The following is a 20929-nucleotide window of genomic DNA, read 5'->3' as shown; positions in this document are numbered from 1 at the left end:
ATCATAGGCTTTGATGATCGAGCTACTCACCATAGCGTTGGATGGATGGGTGCTCAAATGTACCTATGGATTTGAAAACAACAACGGAAATATGATGGCGAAGATCAGGCGGTTCTGTTCCAAGTTAGGGGTTCTAAACAACCGCCCGAAAGAAAAAGCCAGTTTTCGGATTTTTAACAAATAAAAAGCCGATTGACTGGCTTTCACCGGTTTCAGAAAATTAAAATTTTTTTAGAGTTTAAAATTTTCATATAGAAAAAAAAATGTAAATATATACATACATATTATATTATGCAAAAAAAAAAATAGTTTTTTATAAATTAAATTGAGTTATAAACATTATGAACTTTCATAAGATCATTATTATATGTTACTAGTTTTATGCTCGTTGAAAATTCAACGGGTGGTTTCTGACAGAAATTGATATGATTTAAAATAAAGTTACAAATACTAATTGATTTTTTGATTTTTAAATGCTTTTTATTATTAGGAAATTATGTTCACAATACATCTTATATCTATTTTAATAGCTACTGATCTACTGATCATTTTCTATTTTACAATTTAATTTAATTTGGTTAGTAATCACAGTATTATATTATTCTAATGTTAATCTAAAGCATAATAGGAAAAAGAGCTCAAAAACCTATTTACAATCCTTCACAAATACTAATAGTAATAACACTGTTCGACAAATGACGACTTTTTTTTTGGTTCAGAGATGAGATATGACTTATAGATCTATGCCCAGTGAACACGAATCTGGTAATAAAAAATGTTGATTGGCTCGATATTCGGAGATATATGTGTTTTTTAAAACGAGCAATTTTTCTATATCTTGGTGTTGTTCGGTCGATGTCTCAAAATTTGTCAATTTTCTGTTCAAAATGAATATTGGAATCTATAGTCGGGTATTTTATCTTTCATTTGTAGTACTTTTCAGCTTTCAAATATCTCTAAGTAGTCAAAATCAAAAGTCAAAAGTACGTATTTTCACTTGGGATTTTTCCCCACTGTTAATACTTATTTTATATTGAGTATTTTCTATTGAAACATGTTTATTGGAATAGTTTTCTGTCCATAATATTTTTGTTTTCGTTTAAAAGAATTAATTGGAAGTGTGCTGAATTTTAAATCGGTAAAATTACGAGCTAAAAGCTCATACTAGTATTTACACGAATCTGAATTGAATTAATAGGGATAATATATTAAATTTTCTTTATATGAGAGTTAAATAAAATTCCACTTAGAAAAATCATATTTCGACTATTCTTGTGGATTAATAACAAAAATTCTATTGATAACTGGCCTACCTCGATAAAATAAACGAATTTTTGTTATTAATCCACAAGAATAGTCAAAATATGATTTTTCCAAGTGGAATTTTATTTAATTCTCATATAAAGACAATTTAATATATTATCTTTATTAATTCAATTCAGATTCGTGTAAATGTTTTAATAAAATTGAAATGGCCGATGCGGTGTTCATTCTTTGGCCAAGGCGTTCTCGCTACTTGTTTGGTGTCTCTCTTTTCGATATCTTCTATCTCTTCTATCTGACTTCAACTTTTTGGATTGAGAGCGTTTCTTCCAAATTGCGATATTTTACGTTTATATTTTATCATACTAGATTTTATAAGCCATTTTCATCCCACATCGTTTTTGTCCTTCCACAGTAGAAGGTTAGATATGTATGTCAAAACTTCGTTATTGAAATAGTGAAACAGAAAATAGAAAGTGCATCCACACATTTTGTAATAAAACTTGCGAGGTATTTACTAAAAAAAAAAAACAAATCACACACAGCGAAATGTGTGCGATTTGTTTAAATCTATGTGCCGAATTCGTTCAACAGATTGCTCTTAAAAGCGTTTAATATATGTAATACAATGCGTATCACATTTCATAAAATGTGAGAGTCTAAATGGACACGGGCAGACAGACAGACAGACAATGGGTTTGTTTTTGTATCGACATATCCAACCTATTTTTTTCTGTTTCGTTTGTTTGTTCGGTCGGTCTAATAGTGCGAAAGCCTTTAATGGCGTATAGAGAGTAAGTAATAGCGAAAATGGGGCGACATGCGTGGGTGGCTGTTCTTGGTCTCGATTTACCACTTTACAGACCATATTGGCTTTCTTGGATGTTCACCCCTCCCCCCCCACATCCGAAACATACACCCGGTTACCCTCATCTGGGTCGTCTGCCATCACGTTTGGGCCAAATCCCTAAATCGACATATTTTACGGTAAAAGCCCTTCCGGTCTCGATCGCGAGAACTTGTTACGCAAACCCCTCCCCTATTTTTTTTGGTTCATTGCTGAGTTGGGATTGGTAATCGATAGTGCGGATTCGTGGCAAATTCATTGGCATCGTTGGATTGGAGGTCTTATTGTTTTCATTAAAATTTGTATCGACTATTTTCGTTTTATTAGACGAGCGTTGCTCGGTAAGGGTGCTGAAGGCATGTATGTATGTATGTACATATGTATATACATATGTTTTATTTTAATTACATACATACATATCATATATTATTTTTGTACGTGTACTAACAAATTTTCAAACATAAATGTACTTATATAAATACAATAGAGACATCTATGGACAATCAACAAACTTTTTGATGCTCAGTAAATTTGCGACTAATTTTTATAAACATATGCAGGTAGTATATTTTTATAAGATTCAACGAAGTCGAGATGTTAGTGACTCGAATTTGCAAGATACCGAGGGGAAGGGTATCAATTTATTGGATTCGCCACAGCAATTTAGCTAGAAAAATCTGAAAATTCGGATAGCAGACGGGTGACCTGTATTTTTTTTAATTTTAATAATCACATGATATCACCAGCAGCATATTTGGCTAAGACTTGAACCCACAACCTCTCTACTGGTAATACATAGCTCTACACTGTGGCTAATGCCGTAAATGAAATTTCTCTAAAAGTGAAATGGGTATCCATTCCATTTGATAAAAAATCCTTCATTCCTTTTTAAAATTAAAATTGAAAAAAGTGTATAAAATTGCGGTATTAGATATACGTAAATATAAATATGTAGATATCTATGTACAAATGTGAAATGATTTTGTCGCTTTTCGGCATCTTTAGGAATGCTGTATTTATTTTTTGTGGAAAATATTAATATAAAAATAAAACCCGTAATTTTTTTTCGATCGTCCAATTAGTACATTGTCAATGTGTATGATACAGACTTGTTCTGTTGTAAAAATAATCGGATCATGTATATTTATTTATATAATAGACTTACACGAGATGGGAATGTTCTTGATGTGGCGTACTAATGTTTTTCGCATTTTTTAACCGGCATCCCTCATTTCGGTCTCACCCTCCTCTTTTTGCGTATTTTTGAGCTATGCGAATGAATGAAATCCGTTGTGTAAACGGCACGAGGACAAAAGAAAATTCGTGACGAAAATTCACGTGACAGGATTTGAATGGAAAAGAGAGGCTTTATTTCAAGGGCGCAAATGTGTCGTAGATGAAAAAAATCAAGTAAATATATTTATTAACACACAAAAAAAAAAGAAAAGAAAAACATTGGGTTATCCGTTTTCGATTTAGTTTGAAAATGTCGCATAATTATTATGGGGTGAATAGAAGAAAAAATGAATGAAATGTTAAAATAAATATAAAATAAACCGTTTTGTCGTCGAAATGATCGCGTAATAAAATTCTATCCGCGACGTGGACATAAATCACTTTTTTTTTTCTCTCTCTCTCTCTATCTCGCTCTGTCTGTCCAGAGGTTTGAGAACCCTTAATCCGCGCTAAGGGCGGTCACGTTTTATTCCGCAATAAAATTGTTATTTTTAATCCAATCACGTGGGTTTTTTCGGTCGGTCCGATTTCTCTTTTATCTGCGATTTTAATTTTTTTTCACCAATTAAACGTTTAATTTTTGGACAAATTTCATTTAAACATTATGCATATATAATATGTAAGTTAAAAATAATAATAATAAATGTATATATGTACATACATACATGTGTATGTTCCTATACGTATATGTAATATGAAATCCCATATTTATTCCCTGTGGTAATTCTCTCGTTACTCTTTGATGGGCGTGTGTCAAATGAACATAATGCTTTATTGTCACCGTTAGAAAATTTATAACGCAGTAATTGTGATGTAAATATGTTCGAATTGTGTATTTGCAAATATGGTCGGTTTCAATTTTGCAAATAAAAATGTGACACGCAAACCAACCGATCGCGATAAAAAGGTAACCAACATGCAATCGTGCATTGAAAATGAACTTCAATCGCTCATTCTAATATATATTTATTGACTTTTAATCTAAAAGGTAGCCCCAATGCGCCTTCCTGGCTAGATACATTGTAAATTTGATACTAGTATTATACAAAGTAAATACCCACAGAGACATCTATGGTCAAATTTGTAAATTTGCATAATTTTTAAACAATTCAGTGAAATTCGAGATTGCTGAAAACGCGAGATTTGCGAGAAAATGGGTATGGTTGCCATTTTATACTTCATTTTATACTTTCCATACTTATTAATAACCTCCCTAGAGTTTTATGTAATGCATCATGTCTCTTGTTTGCTGACGACGTTAAATTATTTTTTGCTGTCAAGGATGAGAGGCAAGCCTCTCTCCTTCAAGCTGATATTAACGCTGTCTTGGAGTTCAGTTCTAGTTTAGGCCTTGAACTTAATTTAAACAAATGTGCAATTATGAGCTATGGACGTGCACATTCGCTCTATTGTCACGGATATTCCATTAGATCCGTCTTGTTGAAGCGTGTGGAATCTATTGTCGATTTGGGTATCACTTTTGATCCTCAGCTCACCTTTCACAACCATATCAAAAAAGTCGCTGACGTTTCCTTTCGTCGACTTGGATTTGTTTTGAGATATGCAAGATTATTCTCCAATCCTTTGTCTTCTCGCTTGCTTTTCAATTCGCTTGTGAGAAGTAAGCTAGAGTATAATGCGATTGTGTGGAATCCGCATGAAGCAAATTACTCTCTGATGATTGAGAAAGTGCAAAAAGCATTTCTTCGTTTCCTATATAGGAAAGAATATGGGTATTACCCATATCTCTACCCCACTCCTTTCCTTTTGGGCATGCTTGGGTATAATTCCCTTGAACTTCGGAGAAACTTCTCATTAATTCGTTTCGTTCTCCTGCTCTTACGTGGTAATACGTCATGCCCGTTGTTGCTGGAGCAGTTGGGGCTTTATGTCCCTAATCACTATGTGCGTGGTAGACATCATCATTTGTTGGCTGTACCTCCTGCCCGCACAGTCCTTTTTCGAATGGCTCCTATTCCAAGAGCTATCCGACTTCTTAATGAAATCGTTGCTGCCGAGACTGAATGTGATATTTTCCACCTTAGTGAGCGTAAATTGTCGGAAATTACTCTAACCCATTTATCTGGTAGTCTGCGCTCATCATTGTTTTCATGATTGATTGTGATTTATGAGTGAAATTTTGATTAACTCTCTTCCATTTGGGCCTACAGGGATGTTTTGTATTTGTAGTTGTTTCTTACATATTTATTGAAACTGGCTGTAGGTGCAAGGCATTCCTTATGCTATATTTTATTTGATATTTTTACTTTATCTGTTATTATTAAATGCTATTTTTTATGTATGTATGGATGTATTTATGTTTATGTTTAATTGTTATTTTGTTTTTTTTTCTTTTTTGTGTTATATTTTTTGACCATTGTGGCGCTTTAGGAATTCCTGTTATGCCACAATGGTCTGTTTAAAATAAATAAATAAATAAATAAATAAATTTTGTTGTAACTGTTTCAACGAAAATCAGATAAATTGGTAAACTTTAATAGGAAACGATCGACTTGGAATCAAAAATCCAAGGTCTGGCCAGCAGAAACTAGTGAGATTTGAACCCATGACCACTCCACTCGAAAGCATTATATGCTAACTACTAGTCTATTCTGCTGGTTTGTATGCAGGTATTTCTTAATTTACTAAGTAGGTCTTGCTTAAATAATATTTAAATTGTATCTAAAGTGATGTTGGATTATCGAAATATTTTAGATTTTTTTAGGGACTAAAAAAATCGCATTTATAAAAGACGTGTAATAAAAAATATATATAAAACCTATACAAATATACATTTTTTATATACATTTATATTTCAAAATTAATAACATTGTATTTGCTTGGAATCCATGTAATCGAAGGACGATTTCCTTTCATGTCACTTTCAAAATTGCAATTTTTCAGCGGTGGATGTGCCCTTTTCATGCTACGCAAAAGAGGGGGTAGGGGGCAGGGCGCTTAGTACGGAAGGGCCGTAGAGGATTTTACTTTTCTTCGAACCCTTCGCACTATTCACCACTTGTTCCCTTGTTGATCTACCTCTCGAAGAGCGCTTCCGATCGTTTTATTTCTTCCGCTACATCTGAGCACTTAAGGGAATTTCTAAAAAAAATCCCAAAATATTCTTAAGCCGCAATTCCCGTTCCCTTTCGCCGTGTAAAGGATAAATGTGGTCGTAAATGAGCTTTTCAATTTGATGAATCCCTTATGACCATACAATTTGTACGCTGGCTTGTAATTGCAGATTTTCGATATCTATATAAGTTAAATATTTCCATGTATTGGAATTTATCCGCTGGTTGGTTGAATTACTTAGCGTTGTTCAAGTCAGTAAAAGCTTAAAGTAAATGCCAAAAATGGCGAATTGTCTTTAATTCCGGTGGTGGAATTGGGTCTAAATTGGAAATTGTTGTTTTGCATAGAGGACAAACAAACTGTCAGGTATTGCTCGGGCATTTTTGTATGGAAGTTCTTCGAATCCTGATTTCGATCCTTCTGAATTGAGTGCCATGAAATACTATATCAAATTTGGTGGCTTTAGATTGAAAACTGCGGACCAATGTTCACTCTTATCTAGTGTGAGATTTTATAATTTTTCAGAATTATTACACTGAGCAATAAAAGTCAGGTTTTTTTCTTACCGGAGCGGAGTTTAATTAATCTTTATTAAAATTAACCCACCAAATTTGAATATGACAATAATTTTTGTTGGTTTATTCTCGTTTATGTGATATGATCGTTTAAAAAAAATGTTTACATATTTTTGGCTTTTGCAGTCTTTAACTCATGATCTTGTATTGTTGTACCTAAAGTAAGAATTGAAATCAATTGTCAGGTGTTTTTGTATTGGTTGTGATTTTTTATTGCTTTGTGAATTTCACACACAAAATAAATGGATATATTCGAACTCAATTTCAATATCCAATTTTCGGGTGTAAAATTTAATATCGAATCGGTTTTTTTTTTTTGGGGTTACTCGTTACATATTTTTTCGTTATTAAATTACCAATTAGTAATTGAATCTTGCGTTGACCCCGTTTGCGGGTGTTCGCCTTGATGTTTTCGACTGTCGAAATAAAAAAATAATAATTTATATGCCTCATCCTGAATTTCGTATTTATTCGGTTGTGAAATCAGCATCGAATCAGTTAAATCAGCGGCATAAAATGGGAAAACCGGGCAAGTTTAACTACTCGTATCACATCCGTGTATTTTCAGTTCAACATAATATGGTATTACATATGCACATACATACATATTATAGAGGAAATTTTCAACTTTATAATATAAATGATCATGATAATAAGTTTTCATGTATAATATAAATAATAAAATATTATTTTATGTGATTAAAAAAATCGTATTGTAAAAAAAATGTAGGTATAGATATGCTTTATTGTGTCATATTCAAATTTGCTACGCTATGCTTTCTATATGAGCTTTTTTATTGCTTTTCTACGTAACTTTAGCGTTTCTTCAACTTTCACCGATGTACATAGATAATAGTAAAAATCCATATTGCTGAAGCTTCAAGTTCGCTCTTTCAACTTTTGTATATATCGCAAGAACCTTGGCACATTTTTCCTAGCGTAACAAATTCAAGACTCCCCTCCACGTTTTCTTCTTCCGCTTTTATTGTTTCACACGTTTGCACTTTTGAAATATCGCATCGAACATGTGTCACGAAAATTGCACGTACACAAAATATATGTCGAACGCGTTTAAAAATGACATTATTCCATTCTTTAAATTTTTTGTACATACATACATACATATATACATATTTTTCTTCCTTGTTTGCTCTTTGCTCGTCATTGATGTCGTCTGGAATTTGATGGACTATCCGCCTCCACTCTTCCTGGTTTTGTGCCAAGTTGAACGCAGGGTTAAAGGATGATCCCGTCAGTTTTTGATTTGGTCTGACCATCTCTTGGGATAAAATATGCTTGCTCGCCATCCCTCCAGCGTTCCGGTGACTCCCAGCCTCTCCAGCCTCTTCACATTCTTCCTGGCAATATGGCCAAAGTAGGAAAGAACCCTTTTCCTTCATCTTGTGGAGAGTCTATCTGAAACTGCCAGGGTGGAGATGTTCGTGCCTCTTGTGGGCTACATTTCAAATCTGCATTTAGCATGTCCATTTCTCTCTTTTTCAAGCTCCATGTCTGGACTCCATACAATGCAATGGAAATATCGCAGCAGACGGATTTTCACTATTCTCATGATTGGTTCTTCCATACTTTTATCAAACTGATCATCACCGTTTTCACCATTCCTACTCTTCTGGGGATTTCCGATTGGCATCTTCCTTCCCTTGAGATTAAGGCACCGAGGTATATGAAGTCGTTGAATTCTTCGATAGTCTTTTAAAGCGTTGGCCTTTATGAGAGCCTCGAATCTATCAAAGAATAGGATTTTTGTTTATCTTTAAACCCAGATGTCTACTCTCTATTTCTCTTCTACGAAGCAGTTCAGTCAATCTATTCCCCATTGCTGGCTATTAACGTCGTGTCGTTCGCGAATCTTATATACATATGTGTTTATATATGTACTTTCTCATCCATCGAGTACTCTTCTCATTATGTATTCCCCATATTTATATGTATATTAGTAAAATCAGGAGAGAGTGTACATCCCTGTTGGACGCTTTTTTGGACTTGAAAGTTTTCTGAAAGAAACTCATCTATTCGTACTGTTGCTGCAAAATTGTTGTTTTATTGTTATTTTGGGACACCTGTGTATCTCTTCTAGGACCTTCCATAGTTAGTTCCAATTGACACAGTCAAAAGCTTTTGTGTAATCTATGAAGCAAAGTATTATTATTCTCGACTTACATATTTGTCGTATATTTGAAATTTGTCCTCGCGTGCCTCTGCCTTTAGTAAATCCAGCTTGCTCTTCCGGAATTTGCCAGTCAAGACAGTGTTTCAGTTTCAGTACATACATATGTATGTAGAACAATACTTTACTTGCATGATAGATAAAATTAGATTGTGTTTTTTTCGTTGATCCCTTCTTATGAATTATAATGAATATAATCGATTTTAATATACAATAAAGTGTAAATATTAGTATCGTGATATTACTGACTTTTTACATACCTCTTATACAGTTCACATGGTTTTTTATATTACAAATTTAAAATAAAATATCGTTCCACTATCTTGTATGCCTCGTCAATTTAAAATAACATTTTTTTTCGGTGGAGAATGAAAACTGCTTCATCAGCTTTTAAATTGTGTTGTATAACTTTCGTCACTTTTATTGAGCATTTTTCACAATTATGGTCTTAATATTTAAAATTTTACACAGATGAGGATGTGGAACAGTTCTAAAATTTGACATAAAATATTGTTGGCAACTAAGAGTGGAACGAGTTTTATATGTAAATTATTGTAACGATGTATATTATATCAGTCTTTATTTATTATTATTTGACGCTTGTTAACATCTCACATAGACAATAGATGAGACACGGGTAAGGTCTGTGAAGTAATACTCAATGGAAGGGGAGCGGGGGGTGGGTCTATGTGGCACCATATATTTCGTCACGTTTTAGTTCCAGCATATTTAGAATCACATCAAAACAATTTAATATACCGTCAGTACTTTTACTTAAAAAAAAATCTAATATACATCGGCTTCTGGTTGGGTTAATTTGCCACGTATCTTCCCCCGCGATGGGGGTGTGGTTTGGATTAGGCGGGTTAGTGGTGTGCGATCTTTGTCCCGGGACACCCCAACGTGAATAGTGATAGTTCATTACGCCACGTGGACGAGTAGATCCTGGCTACGGGCTGAACACCCAATTAAATATAAATTGACGGGGGGTGGTCGAATACGTGGTGTGGGTGGGGGAGGGTTTCAGTTGCGGGGTGTCAGTCTCGGGACAAACAAGCGAAGCCTTAAAAATGGTTTGGAGGAGAGAGTGAGAGAGAGAGTCTCTTTTGTTTAATTTCTTCGGGTCTCGTCCGTTGTCGACGCAATTTGGGCGGAAAATAAAAGCCGAGAAATCATTGTCGATTATTTCGCGGGAATTCGTAGGAATTTGTCGAGAGAAGAAAATTAAAAATGAAAATGAAATTCGGCGCGGGGTAAAATTGGTTTGAAACCTTTCAATTAAGGTGAACGCAACAAAGGCTCCGATGTTACGAAACAAATTTGACCAATTTTTGTTTTGTTGTAGACTCGGTTAATACCTACATACACATAATAACAACAATGACGTTCTGTAAATTTTCTTTATTTTTTTGTGCGATGTTTGCGTTGCTTTTTCGATTTATATAATAAAAAAATATATTGTTTTCGAATGTGAGCATAAGAAATTCACGTTTTTTCGACGTGTGCTGTTTTGTATAATATTTACAGGTACATACAACGTACATAAATATGTTACGCAATAAATGGGTGAAACAGCTACTGAAAATTAGTACGTAATGGATATTTTATGTTTTTATTTAAATTTTAACCAAAATTGATTTTTTTTTAATTTTTAAACACTATTTTTTTTGTTTTACCCGGCTTCGCTCAGTATTTGTAATATAAACAGCTCAAATATGGCGAATCTAATAGTAAATATTCATTTGTTTTTTTATTAAATTTATTTGAATCGAAAAAAATATAATATTCAACCAATTGAATTGTCATCATAGAAACTTTGCTTTGTTTTCGAAGTTCCCAAACAAAGATACAAACATACAAAGTCTCTTTAGAAATTATATAATATATATATATATATATATATACATCTAACTATTGATTTCAATACTCACTTTGAGCACAACAATACAAGATTTTGAGTTAAAGACCGCAAAAGCCAAAAAACTGTAAGCATTTTTTTTAAACGATCATATTACATAAACGATCACTAAACAACAAAAATCATTATTATATTCGAATTCAGTGGGTCAAAATTTGTAAAGATTGGTTAGTCTCTGCTCTGGTAATTTTTTTTGTTGCTCAGTGTAATCACAAGATCTCGCCAGCAGCGTATTTTCCCGGGACTTGAGCCTACGACCTCTCTACTGGTATGAAATAGTTTACCAGTGCACTACGCTGTGGGTATGTGTATAGTGTGTTCACCCAACGAAAGAATGGTAAAACCTTTTGGGTTGGTTTTTGCATAAATGTACAGGAAAAAAATGTATTAAAATGAAAAATGTATGAAGATCTCGGTTATTTATAGTGGATTCTATATTTATAATTGGATTAAATAAAATTCTTTATAGAAAAATCGGGATGTGAAAAGAGTGAGGAGGAATTGAAAAGGGTCGTGATAGAAATAAAAGGATAGACGATGACTATTGGATTTTAGATGAAAAGATTCGATTTATCGCAATAAAAAAAGAGCCTTATGCACATGTACATATTTCTTCATATAAGTAAATGTATTTAACACACATAATAAAGTAGCGAGTATGAGTATGTGAAATTACTATCGAAATTGATAATTTAATGTTCATGTAACAATATTAAGAGAAAAGGCGTAGGATGTGAAGATGAAAGCCGAAATGAGAGCTTTGAGTCGATTTTTTCTCTCGTGGAAGATTTTTTTTTGTACGTAATCCTTATACCTATTTACGTTGATGATTTTCACGTTGTTTCTTTGTAACGATTCATTTCGTTTGCCGAAAAGTATCGCATTTCAAAAACATATCCTGCTTTCCATTACATCGTAATATCAAAGAGAATTTTCAAAAATTAATATACTTACATTACTTCTATACAATCCACTGTCCGTGACCCAACTAAAGGTACATACATACATACCATGACGAGGTATAAATTTAATCAGACAAAGTGGGACAAGAGTATCATGTTTCCCTTCAATAATCAATACAGTCATGTACACTTACATATATATACAAGAGACACGTCGTCATTAGCCACTCATCAAAACTGAATCGATCCCGCATTTGAGAACAGCTGGAGCAATTTTGCATATGTGTGTCGCGTCCTTAGAGCGTAATGATGACAATTTAATGATTTTTCTAAATTGGTCTGATACTCCATCCATTTTATTTTATTTTATTTCATAGAGCATGAACACTCGCCTTTACAGATCACTACAAACAATCAATCAATATACATAAGCTTTTTATACAATGCGAATTCATACAAACATCCACAGTGACATCTATGAAGAAATTGTTGCAGCATTTTATAATCATATTGGCGAACCTCAAGACGCTTAATAACTTGAGATAAGTAAGAGAGATAGGAAAGGAAATGCCAATTTTACAGAAAATTGGCAAACTTTGAAAAGAAACGGTCAAACTGGAGTCCCAAACCAAAGTCTGGCCAGCAGTGGAACTCTAGTGGGATTCAAACCCGTGACTACTCTGCTCTAAAGCATAATATGCTGGTTATATTCTATCATAATATAGTTTTTTATTTTATAAAATAAAAAAAATTAGCAATGCAGTGTATAAAAGTTTGAATTTTAATTTCAAACTTTTACTCACTGTATCATACATCTATACAATATCAAATCACGTTAAAACACGTATAAAATCATTTTTAAAATCACTCATTGGATTGTTGACGGGCAAAATAAGTTAAAAATAAAGTTCAATAATATATTGCCCAAAAAATAAAAGCAACCTACTATTGAACAAGAAGTAACTGGAGTGAACTATGAAAAAAAAAATCATTGAAGTCAAGTTTCTTTGCGTTATGATGTGACGATGTGACGTGATTTTTAAATGCTTTTTATTATTATTAAATTATGTTCACAATACATCTTATATCTATTTTAATAGCTACTGATCTACTGATCATTTTCTATTTTACAATTTTAATTTTATTTAGTTAGTAATCATAGTATTATATTATTCTAATGTTAATGTACAGCATAATAGGAAAAAGAGCTCAAAAACCTATTTACAATTCTTAAAAATGCTCATAATACATCTAATACATAATATTTATTAAAGACCCTCTAAAGTCGAAGATCTTAAGCAGATTGTGTTTAGGTAATCTGTGTTTATACCTGAAGGGTATAGACATTTTGTTGTAATCACCGAGACTCTTCACAAGTGTGTTAGTATGGTTAATAGTACAGGTAGGTCCGGAAGCATGCTTTTCCAGGAAACAGGGCGTTTTGGGTCTATTTTTCAGGAAACAGGGCAAACTACAAAGCTAGAGAGCTTAAAAAAAGGTTAATCATTAAAATGAACAAAGCACGGCGAACATAGAACTGGAAAATTTTTTTCCACTCTTTAGTTATTAGTGATTCTGTCACTTGTAAATAGTAGAGCGTCACTTGTAAAATTGCACGTAACTGAAGAAAAATACTCTCCATTACAAACCTAGCCCGTTTCTAATTTAGTATAATATAGTTAGTTTTGTATAACAAATTTGTACTTTTATGGTGTTGAGCTTAAAACTATTGACTTTTTTTTAAACTTCATCATCAGTTTTATGTATAGCAAATGAGTCTTCCTGATTTATTTTTATCTTATCTTTTAAAATGTGCCTTGGCGCTATCACTGTTGTGCTCTAAGGGCCGGGCCGCACCGTGCAACTTTGTCGGCCGACTAGTTGCGCGGCACGAAAAAATGTATGGAAATGTGTGCGACAAACAAGTTGACGGGTGTGGCATGTCCCATATACCTGCATGCATTGGTCTGGTCGCCCTCAACCAAGTCGTTCGCAAGTCGTACGGTGCGGCCCGGCCTTAAGGATACGGTATTAATATGATATATGATTTTACGTATACATATGTAATTTTACATACATATATTGTCGAGCAGACGACGATTAACTAGCGGTTTGACGCACATCGTTCAAGCTCATTCGTTGTTGTTAAAATTAATGTTCCGTCAACGACCGGTTATATTCGTTCCGTTTCACGCCCCTACCCCTCCCCATTCCGTGTATGTAATCCCTTACACGTCAATAAAGCAGGGTATTAAAATTATAGTTATCGGTAATTGTGAGGCGTAGACGTTCGCGCACGCAACAGGTTAAAATCGAGACCGGCGCCTATGGGGTTGTTGGGCTTAACGACTCAACCCTGTAACGACCTGGATTATTATCATCGTCGGACGTTCATGCTAAATTATTAGCATTGTATTCAGCTAACGTAGCCTTCGTTCTACTTTATTGCGAATGTTTTTTTTATTGTTTTGGGTTTCCTCCGCTACTAATGAGATATGAAATTGAATGTGTAAGATTTTTTATTAGAGTTGCTAATTTTTTTTAATCATTGTCAGGAGGTGGAATTTTCATTAGAATTTTTATATGGCCAGTCATTATAATAAATGGTAATTTATATATATATATATATATATATATATATATATATATATATATATATATATATATATATATATATATATATATATATATAATATATATATATATATATATATATATATATATATATATATATATATATATATATATATATATATATATATATATATATATAAATATATATATATATATATATATATATATATATATATATATATATATATATATATATATATATATATATATATATATATTTATATATATCCAATGCACTCAAAGCAGTATGGAACGCTGTGTGCTTGGCATAAGCGAGCACACAGCGTTAAATATATATATATATATATATATATATATATATATATATATATATATATATATATATATAATATATATATATATATATATATATATATATATATATATATATATATATATATATATATATATATATATATATATATATATATATTTATATATATCCAATGCACTCAAAGCAGTATGGAACGCTGTGTGCTTGGCATAAGCGAGCAGCATAGCTCGGTCGTTAAGCTTCTGCTTAACACCGAGAGGCGCCGGGTTCGATCCCATGAGCTGACCTTGATTGAAAAGAATTTTTATAAGTACATCGGTAGTGCTGCTGGTCAGACTTGGATATTCGTGGTGAGTATTGAATTCTTTCGTGCTTGATGTCACGGGTTCGATTTCCATTATGAGCCTCGTTGTTGGCCAGACCCTGGTTTGTCGAGGTCAATTTTTCCTGATTTTCATTGAAATGGTTCCTGTAAAATTGGCTTTAACTTCCCAATTTCCTAAAATGTTGCAAGCCTTGAGTTATTGTTATATCTCAGGTTTCGCCAGATTTCTCACCATAGATGTCTCTGTGGTTGTTTATCGATGTAAAAATTTGTATTTTTACATGAAAAATGTTATTAATCATATTTATACGATGTTTGTAATATCTGACCATATATGTCAGGTATTGTTTCGATTCACATGGTTATGTATGTATGTAATAATTATGTATTTAGATGTCTCGTTAATTATGAGTTTATAATGTCTTGTAATAAATTAGCCATAGTGACGACCTGGAGCTAATTTATAATGTCACTTTGGCGAAATTGTAAAAAATAAATACATATGTAGGTGTGTATAATAACCGTCCGAACTAAAGGAAAAAGTAGTGCTGGCTTTTGAAAATAGCATTGAATCAAATGTGAAAGGACGTTAGTTGCACGAATTGCAATTGAAATAGCGTTTCGCGAAATGAATTTCAAAATTAAATTTCTCGCCGCAATTAAATGCGTTTTTGTAAATGTGAAATGGCGACTTCACCGTTTAGTTTACGGTGCTTTTATAGTGAAAATTGGGGTCCGACAAACTGAATGAAGTGAAACACTGAAGGGCATCTTGCTTTAGCTGAAAACTTCATATAGGGCGATGTCACGTAGCGTTTGTCTTGAGGCTTAGCGACAATATTGGAGCACGTAAAACCGCAATTACCCGTTCGTCGATCTTTGCCAGACGAGAATGCATCTGGGTGACTCGAGTCTGCAGTTAAAAATGTTAGCAGAGCAAAGCTTTAGGAATTAAGGGGTTAATTTGGAAAGCAATCGTTCTCTTTCCCTTGGAATGGAATTAATTTAACTTAATTAATCAATGTATATATGTATGTATATTTATTTTATTATTTATTTCTATACAATTTCGCCATAGTAACTTAACAGATTAGCTTCAGGTCGTCACTCTATGGCTACACAAAAAGAAAATAAATTATAAAACATAAAACAAATATAAAATTATAAAAATATAAATCTATATCTTTATATGTATATATAAAAATCAATGTCTGTCTGTCTGTGTGTCTCGAATAGGCTCCTAAACCACTGAACCGATTACGATGAAACTTTCAGGATTTGTTGTATGCATGTCCAAGAAGATTACTGTGAAAAAAAACTGCCCAAAAACGGGAATGGAAACGGTAAAAACAGGAATGAGTGTCATTACAACGCAATAATTTCAAATGTTTTCGTGTCGCGACCTGCGTTGTTAGGTAAAATAAACAAACAATTGAATTATTTCCGACAAAAGGGAACGAGAACGGTAACGGGAACAGGAACGAGAACGGGAACGAGAACGGGAACGAGAACGGGAACGAGAACGGGAACCGTAATGGGGATGGGAATGGGAACGAGAGCGGGAACGGGAACGGGAATTGCATGTGGTATTGTGGCATTGCAACGCAATATAAAATATAAATATAAAATGCTACGATCCCAAACTAAACAATCCCTCAACCATATCAGTATATTTTAGATTGAACAAACCCAAACCAATAGAAATCCGGTTGAGGAACTTGATGCCCCTGGTGACAGGGGACGAATCCATTAAATTGCTACGTGCCTCAGGTGAGGAGAATAAATCTCGGTATCTAGTATTTCTGAGTTTGCTGGGAACATTGAAGTTCAATTCAGCAAGAATTTAAGGATTGCACGCCAATCCAAGCTGTACTTTATAAAAATGCTTCCCCAGATACAATACTGTACGCCGCGACTCAAGGGAATTATAACCCAGTGTTCCCTGTAGATAGGCACTTGGATCTTAGAGTCAGGGATAGCGACTATAAAGAACCAAGTAAGCACACTTGAGAAACCTTTTCTGCACTCTCTCGATTGTCAAACAATGGGCCCTATCACTAGGGCTCGATATAATTTTACTGGTAGTCTGCGCTCATCATTGTTTTCCTGATTGATTTTGATTTATCAGTGGAATTTTGATTTACTCCCTTCTATTTGGGCCTCACATAGGTGTTTTGTATTTGCAGTTAGTTCTTATTTATTGGAACTGGCTGTAGGTCCAAAGCATTCCTTATGTTATATTTTATATTTGATATTTTTACGTTTTCTGTTATTATTAAATGCTATTTTTTATGTTAATGTATGGATTTATTTATATTTATGTATAAATGTATGTATTTATGTTCATGGTCAAATGTATTTTTTAATGTATAATTGATTAGTATATTATTTTTGTTATGTATTAATTTATGTTTAATTGTTATTTTGTTTAATATTTTATGACCAATGTGCCGCATTAGGAATTCTTGTAATGCCACAATGGTCTGAACTTTAAAATAAATAAATAATTTATTTATTTATTTATTTATTTGGAAAATTTACAGTTTATTAAGTTACATAGATTGATAGTAAAAAAAATATAATTATGTTAAGTAAACCATTAATAATTTTCACATATAGGTAAAAAAAAGAAAAGCTCAAACATTTAAAATAAGACACAAAAATGATAATAGAGTAAGATAGTTAAAGAAAACAAAAAAAGAAAAAAAATAGAAATAACAGTATAATAAAAATATCAAAATAATAAGAATAATAATATGATAAAAATTATGAAATAATAAAAAAAATATAATATATAACAAAAAACAAAAAGACAAAATAAATACATCAAAATAAAAATTCATAATCAATAATGGATGAGAACTCGAGAATGCTTCGTACTAGCGAATTATAGAGTATAGTATCTCCACATACATTTTTATATGGTAACGTTTTGCTTTTAGGAAAATGCTTAGTGATAATTTTATGCAGATTCTCTCCCCCTCCCCACCCACCCTGCGATTTTGAAAAATCGGCGTGGACATTTGACGGTTTAATAAATATGGTCGAGTGGCACTCGATTCGGTGATTGATTATGCGGTTGCGACAATCGACTCGCCATAACGTGACGTGCGGTCGATTAATGTTTCCGACGTTTCGCGGTAGCGCGCAATTGAATCTCTGACGGATTGTCCGAACGCTCAATTGATCGGAAAATTCCGCATTGTTGCCGCTAGGGTGCGTCTCGATCGCGCGCGCTTTTGGCGCCGAATCATTATTTACGACACTTGACGGCTTTTGTTCTACACCGTCAGCATTCAGGTGGATAAGTGCCCTCTCCCCCCCCCCCTCCTTTTGCATTTTTTTTGGAATGTTTTATATTTTAGATTTATAAAAATATTTGTACTCAATTTGTTTACGTCAATTAGTTTGTCAAACTCTCTACACTCTTCCGATAGCTTTGAAACTTTGCGGTTTTTGAGAGGCTTGGCCGCCGATAGAGATTTCAATTGGGTTCGCTAAGTCGATGATGAAATATAATAATATCGCTATTCGGTGTGTCTGTCTTAAAGTTTAGATCATTGTAGCATTACAAGAATTCCTAATACGCCACAATGGTCAAAAATATAACAGAAAAGAAACAAAGTAATAACTAAAGAAATTAGACGTGAAAAAAATAAAACACATACGGTCTCCGTGACGAGCCAGAATGTTAAATTGCAGAAAACGCAAATATCGGAAGGCAAAGATCGAAAATCGAAAGATCTGAAATCGAAAGATCATAAAAAAGGGTGCATGGTAAACGGTACAGACTCACTTAATTTGCGCGAGCAGGATACAACAGGAACAAGAGGAACAGGCTTTTCCTCCCGAATTAATGTGCGCGCGCAGAATACGGGAGGAAAAGCCTGTTCCTGTGGTTCCTGTTGTATCCTGCTCGCCCAAATTAAGTGAGTATGTACGTGAGTATGGACCGTTTACCATGCACCCTTTTTTATCTTTCGACTTAAGATCTTTCGATTTTCGATCTTTGCCTTCCGATATTTGTGTTTTATGTAATTTAACATTCTGGCTCGTCACGTATACCCATGTACATACATATATACACACACAACACATTTAACACAATCATAAAAATAATAAGCTTTATAAAAACGGATAATAGTAATAATTACAAATTATAAAAAACCACAAAGAAGGGAATGTCTTATGAAAGAAAAATAAATATAAACGTATTTATATACACAGACAAAAATACATTTATACATAAAAAAACAATAGCAATTAATAATAGCAGATAACGTAAAAATATCAAATATAATATATAACATGAGGAATAACACCTACATAAATAAGAATCAACTGCAAATACAAAACATCTCTATAAGGCCCAAATGGAAGAGAGTAAATCAAAATTCCACTTATAAATCACAATCAATCATGAAAGCAATGATGAGCGCAGACTACCAGACAAATAGGTTAGAATAATATCTGACAATCTACGCTCACTAAGGTGGAAAATATCATATTCAGACTCAGCAGCAACGATTATAGATAACGCTCACCGTACTATAATAGTCGTTTCGATTTGACACACATATCCAACAAAACGTATATTCGAATACAATAACAAAAGAAAAAAATTTCTATATATGTATACTGATCGAAACCAATGTTTCCGCTTGGAAGAGGATTTACTGACATCTATAGAAAATTTATTTAATTAATTAACTAATTTTTCTATCGGTGTTATTATATTGTTTATATGTAGGTACATAGGTAGGTATTTTTACGTTTTTTTTATATTAAACAATTAAATGTAAATATTAAATTAAAAATATTTAAAAGGTATTCGAAAAAAGTTCGACCACGTGGGGATCAAAGACATGACCGACGACACATTTATTTTAATTTTTTATTTATTTAATAACTTAATATGCCAACACCCATGCGATGATATGTCATCGGGTGCAACACTAGTGTCATACATATAATCGTAATTAACACGTTTAAGAATCCAAAAATTTTGGAGACGGTGACAGCTCACTCACTGTCAATAGCCAGTAGCATTGCTTGTTTGAATTTCCGCCCCCCACTCGTTTTGCTAGATTTAATTGTTTAAACGCCCATAACTCTATCATTTTCACACTATATTAATTTTATATATTTAATTTCACACTATACAATTTGTATTATAGGCTCTCATTATCTCTCATATATGCTTTTTCTTCATTAATAGGTTATATAATGAATGATAAGAATATGTTTATATAAAATGAGATGGCCGATGCTGTGTATTCGTTCTATGGCCAAGACGCGCAATTGTAGCGCCACTTTTTGGGCGATTCTTTTTCCGACTAGGAGCTATTCCCAACTACATATGTATGATATTTTACGATCTTTATATTATACTAGTTGTCAGCCATTTTCAGGTCATCTCCAACGTCAATTTTTGCCCTTAAAGAGTTTGCCTTCAGCCGCAAAAAACGTTTGGCGAGGAAGAGACGATAAAGCTTGAATAATTTATTTTTTGTCCATAAATTTTTTAGAAAGTTAACAACAACGTAAATTGATAGTGGTAATAATAATTTCGAATACCAATAGTGACCCAAAGGCTTCTGGTGTATTTATAAATCAACCAAAGGGTCTATTTATAACTGACCTGCGCTCAATCCGGTCGATGTGTAAATTTAGCTTTAATATTGCGCTGCTT

General features: G+C 33.1%; 1 protein-coding gene across 4 annotated transcripts in view; it reads left to right on the top strand.

The window, feature by feature from the left end:
• Positions 1 to 20929, top strand: part of Ptp36E (protein tyrosine phosphatase 36E) — a 305940-nt gene that overhangs the window by 40595 nt on the left and 244416 nt on the right. The window lies entirely within an intron of this gene.

Source organism: Arctopsyche grandis, chromosome 9, assembly GCF_051622035.1.
Source record: "Arctopsyche grandis isolate Sample6627 chromosome 9, ASM5162203v2, whole genome shotgun sequence".
Taxonomy (NCBI): Eukaryota; Metazoa; Arthropoda; class Insecta; order Trichoptera; family Hydropsychidae; genus Arctopsyche; species Arctopsyche grandis.
Note: the sequence above shows the minus strand (reverse complement) of the source record. Positions and strands in the feature narration are given on the sequence as shown.